Source organism: Diplotaxodon limnothrissa, linkage group LG13, assembly GCF_057381915.1.
Source record: "Diplotaxodon limnothrissa isolate DT_005_m linkage group LG13, D_limnothrissa_male_GT1.1, whole genome shotgun sequence".
NCBI lineage: Eukaryota > Metazoa > Chordata > Actinopteri > Cichliformes > Cichlidae > Diplotaxodon > Diplotaxodon limnothrissa.
This window is the reverse complement of record NC_140608.1, coordinates 12,924,273-12,931,572: the sequence shown is the minus strand read 5'-3', so window position 1 is coordinate 12,931,572 and position 7,300 is coordinate 12,924,273.

The following is a 7,300-nucleotide window of genomic DNA, read 5'->3' as shown; positions in this document are numbered from 1 at the left end:
ATAAATACAGGCCATTTACCATTTACAAAAGAACATACTCGTGTTTTTACTGAAGCCTCAGGGTCAGCCATGGGCTCATAACAGACCTTAATCAGAGAGCAAGGAAAGAAGAGAATTCATAAAGGAAAAACAAAAAAAGGTTTCTATGGTGCTGTAAAACCCAGAAATGCACTAATATTAACCTTGTGGATGCTCTGACCTTCACTTTCAGAAAAACAGCAAACAGTAAAACATAGTAAGCACAAGTCTTGATTCAGAACTACTTGAACTGCTGGCACCTTCAGTTTCTCTGCTGTTGTGCACATTTCTCCAAATTCTTCTTCTTTTTTTTATGAGAGCAGCTTAATGTGAGACCTCCACACAGATCTCGGTGATTAAAGTTGATGGCTTTTCGCTCCCTCATAAAAATCGATGGATCTCTAGTGAAGCACAGCGCTTGTTCCCATTAGCCAGTTGACTAACTGCATCGTCGGTTATTGAGCCAGGTATTGAGATGGTGACGAGACGGCTGCAACTGCTGCAATGCAGATCTCACAGGAACATGCAGTCACTGTAGCTTAAAGTGAAGGTAACAAGTGGATTCACCAGTACTGGCTCTCAACCACACACACACACACACACACACACACACACAAAGTCATTAATTGTTCCCCGCTGACTGGGCACCTGGTACTGTTGTTTCTGATAATCAATCACCAGAGCAGTAACTCCCACCCAGATTTATTCATCATTTTAAGCTGCAGTTTTGTGTGGCTTTTGTCTGTGCGCTGCTGTGCTGCATGTGTGTATTTCTTTGTATGTGTGTGTGTGTGTGTGCGTGTGTGTGCGTGCATGCGTGTGCGTGCGTGTGTCTAACTGGGTCAAACCCTTCCATTGCCTTTCAGACAGTCCACTGGGACATTAATGCAGGATTGAAGCACGATCCTCTAACTCAATTAAACATCTCTGTCTTATAGGACACACAAACACACACACGTGCGCCTAAACTAACGCTACCATCGCTCCAACTTATCCTGTTACATGCAGATGACTTGAAATAAATTTTCATGTTTTCATGGTAAAAATTTTTTATGTACGGTGATTTATGCATGAATTTATGCATTTCCCAAATTAGAGGCAAGTCCAAACACTTGACTATGTCCTTATAACATAAGTTCTATAGGTAATTGTGTGTGTGCAGGTGAGTACACAGAGTCAGTGAGGGTTTTAAAACTGATATCTCTGCATCATCCTTCCTCTACTGTTTCTATTCTGGCGTCTGTGTGTGATGGTAAGGGATGCAAGACATGTGTTTTTGTCGATTTTTCTATGTAATTAAAATGTTTAAATGTTTATTTTTGACTTGTTAAAATCATCTCAAATCCATTTCAACTTATTTGTTCGTAATGTGGTACTTGACTGTATCACATTTCATTATTTTTTCGGTTTCTCAGTTTTAACAGCACCTGAATTTTACCAGCAAATGTTCAATGTTATATTTTAAATACACAATTCACAGACCTGCACTGACTGTATCACAAATACATTTTCATTTTAAAAATCTATCAGTTAAAGTCAACTTCAAACAGCAGAATTCAAAGTATATTTCTGCTCTATTAACAAACAGGATGACGCTGTAACACCCCTTCCTGCCACCAGATGTCCTCAGACTTCCATTAGGCGCCTCCCTGCCACACTCACCTGGTTCCAATTTCCCACTAACTCCCATGTACACAGTTATGTTTTCAGACCTCACTCCTTTGTTAGATAGTATTTGGATCCTATGTGCATTTTTGGATGCCTTTTACAACAGACCCTTTTAAAGTCTTTTCTGCATACTTGGTTCAGTCTGCAGTGGGTCTTACTTCACAGGAAGCAATGGTTTCTGTGTTTTTGACCCTGCCAGCCTGCCGACAAGACTGGTCTGCCACCTTTCCTGTTGAGTTACACCAGCAGTTAGTTGTACTCTGCTCCTCGTGCACTCTGTCCTTCCTTTCTTAAAGCACCGCGAGGATATGAATCTCATGTCATTATGCATTTGGAGTTAATATATGTTTTTCTGTATTTTTGAAAATATTTCACTCCCACACAGACTGTTTAACCAACATGCAGGTTTAAGTGTGGTAGGTGTATTCAAACACTGTGACAAGGGTTTATCAAGACTGTGCAATAGGAATTAAAAGGGTAAGTAGCAGCCAGGTGCTCATAATAGAAATCATTTGATTAATTAAACATCAAGAAAATGTGAGCACCTCTTAAAAAGCTGAAGCTTTGGCAGTTTGCCCATCTGGAGCATTCAGGTGTGAGTTGACACAACGCTACTATTCTTCCGGGAGTGAACGTTGCACCCTGAGATCAGACCGTGCAACACTCAGAGTCTTTAGAGGTCTCAGTCAGCATGTTAAACGTTAAAGTTTATGACAGTACAATTAAAAAACAAGCCTGAACAAGTGAGGCGGCACGGTGGTTAGCACTGTTGCCGCACAGCAAGAAGGTCCTGAGTTCAATTCCACCATCAGGCTGGGGTCTTTCGGTGTGGAGTTTGCGGCTTCCTCCCACCATCCGAAGACATGTCATTCACAGCTGATGGAGTCAAACCTGGCCATCTCTAAGTTTTTGGATTTTTTACCAAGATTTTCTCTTAGCAGCTTCATATAAAGCTCTTAGGAAGAAATTAATAGTTTTTACTTTTTAGCACTCCTCCTAGTGGCAAAATGTGATCTTTGTGAATACAAGGGAATGTAAATGGGGTAAGGTGAGAGAGTGGCTTCAGTTTTGATTCAGGGTAAATAAGACTGAAACAGAAATTTGCTGAGTGGACAAAATGTCCTGTTAGAAACTTAAATAATGAAACAAAATTATTATTGTAGAAATGCATTGTGAAAAATATTTGTATAGCTTTTCTGTTTATCGGTTAAATGGTGCAATACATGTTCATTCTCAAGTTAGCATAAAAAAAATTTAGGCTGCTGCAAAGAATAAAAGTAAACGAATGAATATTTGTGATTTAATGTGACTATCAGACTACCCACTGACTATTAGGTCAGTGTGCTTGCTACCCACCATCAGCGTTATACAGAGAGACAGTGACTGTCAGGGGCAAAGATTGCTCCAGGGAAATAATTTGACAGTGTTTAGACAGCGCTGGCAACATGTGTCTTCCAATAAATGGCCGCACAATATGATGGAAAGAGGGAAGAAATGGTGTAAGTCAGCAGAAATGAGACCCACACGCACGCGCGTGAGCACGCAGACACACACTGCGTCTGATTTCTCCATCCACCCTAAATGAGAATGATACTGAAATACAGACAAGTGTTCTTGTCGCTGAAGCCTGAAATTGCCTTTTCCCTCCTGCTGTCTCAGGAGTGTCAATGTGTGTCTGTATCTAGTCTTACTCATTAGGGCTGCACTCACACTAGCGTAAAAGAGATTTTATATTCAGGCAGTAAGACTGTTTTTATGAATGGAGGGCGCCCACTGTTCAACAAGAGAGCGATCTGGTTAGTTAACCAGCCACCAGTCCAACTTGCCCCCTCTTAGCATGGTGTGGCTGTGCAACACTGCACATTCATTTGTCTACAACACTGCTTCCTTCTAAACAGCCTCGCCTCTTTTTTCTTAGTTTAGTTCACTAATTTTACTTAGTGGAGAAAACACAGAAAGTACATTTACTTACGTGGTGTCATTTTTAGCTCCTTGAGTATTTTTTCTGATTCACTATGTTTCAAAGGAAAACTGTAGTTTTAGCTGTAGTTCATTACAAATTCAAATTCATTGTTTGTTTGTTCTTTGGTTTTTTTTACAATATATTGTATAGTCATGCACAGAAAAAGTTGGGACGCTTTTATTTAAGCTTTAAAAAAAACAGAATACAATGATTTGCAAATCTCATATTTTAATTTACAATAGAACAAAAAAAGTCAACACAGAGGCAACAAAAGGCTGGAAAAGTAAGTGGTGCTAAAAAGAAACAGCTGGAAGAACATTTTGCAACTAGTTCGGTTAATTTTCCACAGGTCAGTAACATGATTGAGTATAAAAAGAGCATCTTGTGTTCTCTGTGTTCTGTTGTCAACAAAAGTATGATTTTAATTGATCAAATCATTGCATTCTGTTTTTATTTATATCTTACACAGCGTCCTAACTTTTTTGTATTACCTCATTGAGATGGTTATATAATAAACAAAGAGTCTGAGTACCTGTTTGAACCATTACGTTTTAATGTCATAAAATGTTCAATGTCATACCCTAGTCGTCACTTGTGGCCACACAAAAGCCCACATACATATCGTTTAAACTTTAGCTGCTGCCTTGCATAAGTAAAGAAAATTGCTTGTCTGCAGTAAAAACATCTAATTCCTAATGTGAAACGAACAGTAAACGTTTCAGGAGACAAAACTAGGACAGTAACACGTTGTGTTGATTCTTTACCGCTTCTGGGGAAGGTTAATTGTGTTTTTGCACAGGAAGGTTGGAGGGCATGGTCACCTTCAAAGCTGACAGGAGTTCTGCTTCACCTTGGTTCAGTGACACATTCATGAGTTTGGACGCTTGCACACATGAAGGATTGATGGCAGGTCAAGGTCAGTCTGTTATTCATTATGCCAGCCCTGTTTCATTCTGTCCAGCGGAGTTGCGTTGGTACGATGACAGCCTGGCACAATCGGAGGAAATCGCCTCAGACATAACTGCCACACTTCAGCAATAAAGTCGGGTTAAAACAAAGACTTTTACAACTTTCACTACATGCTGAACTAAACAAATAGAAAGAGGTGATACCTACAGTAGCATGTCTTTACAAACCAGTAAAATGAAAGGCGTCACCGATTGTTACATTTTCTTTAGAGATTTACAAGTACGAGGTGTGTCTTCTGCAAACAGAAACTACAATTAAACTTGTAAAGGTAGACAATATCAGAGTTTGTGCTAGCAGAGGTGTATGCTCTATAAGCAGGCTGTCAACGACCTCTAGTGGTAAACAGCGCTCGGTGCATTTGACATAAGACAGAGGAGAAAAACACTAGATGGCGCCACATGAGTGAGAATGAAACACCACATGGCGTGAGCCCAGCCCACAGTCCAAAGGCTGACATGGTTCATAGCTCTAAGCCACACACACACACACACACACACACGCTGAAATCTCACTGATTACTGACCCAAGCATCATGACTACAGATCCATAAAATGTATCTCCAGTTTAAAACACGTGTTCACTCCTGCTGGTTGCACTTTACATATCAAATCAAAGACAGATAGCCTTAACTACATGTGCCGAGCTGGTTTACACTCTGTCAACAATTCCAAGTGTCAACAGAGTCCAAAAAGTCCAAAGGTCAAAGATTAGACATTTAGTTTCCGTTTGTCCAGGACATATCAGCTGCCTGTGTGTATGAATCCCCTCTTACATGAGCACAATCACACATAAACACCTGAGAGGAAGTCTCTGTGTTTGTTTGAATCTGAAACTGTTATAATGAAAACAAGATAAACAGCATCACGTGTTGCTCATATTACTCACTGAGTTTCAGGTGAAACTTGAGCGAGCTGCAATCAAAACATCTCTCTGCAGTGGAAATGTAGCTTAAGAAGACATTTCAACATATGTGTGTGTGTGTGTGTGTGTGTGTGTGTGTGTGTGTGTGTGTGTGTGTGTGTGTGTGTGTGTGTGTGTGTGTGTGTGTGTGTGTGTGTCAGAAGTCATTGTGATGTGTCACTAGGACACCTGGGCGTGTCTTAGCACTCTCTCTGGTAGCAGCTGCAACTCAAATTTCAGTCTCATGTTACTTCCTTCATTCCCACTGCATGAACAGAGAACCCTGGGGGATCTTTTGATAAATTTGTTGTTAGAAAAAAGGGAAAAAAAAGCTGCCTTTGCATTGATTTTGTTGGCTGCTGTCAAGAAAAATCAGAAAATTGCACCGGCAGTGGTTTATTCAGCATACCTCCCATTACAACATAACCAATAGGCTTTAAAGGCCAGTTGGATATTTCAACCAATCATTTAATCTCCTATCAAGATCTCAAGGGGTATTCAGAGCAAAATAACCTCTCTGACTTTTGACAGGCACATGTCTTTCTGTTTCTGTCATGTGGAGGAAGCAGATAAAGAGCTGATTGATATGCCAGTGTTACGTGTGTGACAGCAGAGACGCGTGGCTTTTCTGGCGTCAAACCGGTCCGGGAGGAGGCAAGGGATCTGCTTGTTGGCCTGAACAAGCACAGTATCTGTTTGTTTTGGGGAAGAAAAGTGCAGTGTGTCACGCTTTTCCTTTTGTCAGTCTAATACACAGGCTTCCTATAATGGTGACATCCAAACAGCCTCTTCAGAGTGGAAACATTTTTATGAGGCTGGATATTTAGAGCATTATTTGCTATACAGTGGCTGGACAAAGAAACAACAGCATGCTCTGAGCGGCATCACAATGAAGAGACTTAACGTTTGGTTCGCTTTTCTTTAGCCATTTAATCTTGACTACTGTGAAGGAGTCAAAGATGACTCTGCGACAATCTCAGCAGCATAGTCTGTACTGTTTTAGTGTGTGTGTGTGTGTGTGTGTGTGTGTGTGCGTGTGTGTGAGGCTAGATTCTCTAAATTTATCCTGACCGTCAAAACTCTCATATCTCTGTCTGTGTGACTGACATTTTCAATATCACAGTCTGAGGCTTCAAATGGACAGTCGAGCAGGTATGAGGAGGATTGATGGGGAACCTTTAGACGAAAAACTTTAAAGTCACCTCAACCAAAGCTACTTTTAGCTTCTCCTATAGTCACAAGAGGTCACCATAGTGGGTAGCTCTGCATATTTTGCAGATTTCACACTGGATGCCCTTTCTGGCACAGCTTCAAACGCATTTGTGTCTCCTCCTGGGATCAAACCAGGGATTTTCTGATTGTTAGGGGAAAGTGTCAGCCACTATACTCATTATATTGTACTGTCATTACAAAACAGTGAGTAATAATCAGCAGACAGTCATGTAAAGCTATTTGTCCTTTCCTCACTTGGCTCAGTGACACACTTCTTCGAGAAAGACAAAGCAGGGCTGCTCGTGTCTAAAGCGACGAATAAACAGGAGAAAGGGGAGCAGAGATAGCAGAGCCACCGGAAACAAAAGAGAAGAACAAGAGGAGAGGGAATCATCAACCACACCTAGACAATTCATGCACCTCTCTACACATTCTGCTCTGAAGGTTACCTTGATATACTGAAAGATTGATGTCTGCAAGCTAAAATCTATTTTTTATCCTCATATGTCACTGAAATCCCTTTCATCTGTCTCTGCTTGGATGATATTTATCAAATATGTACAGCTTTGA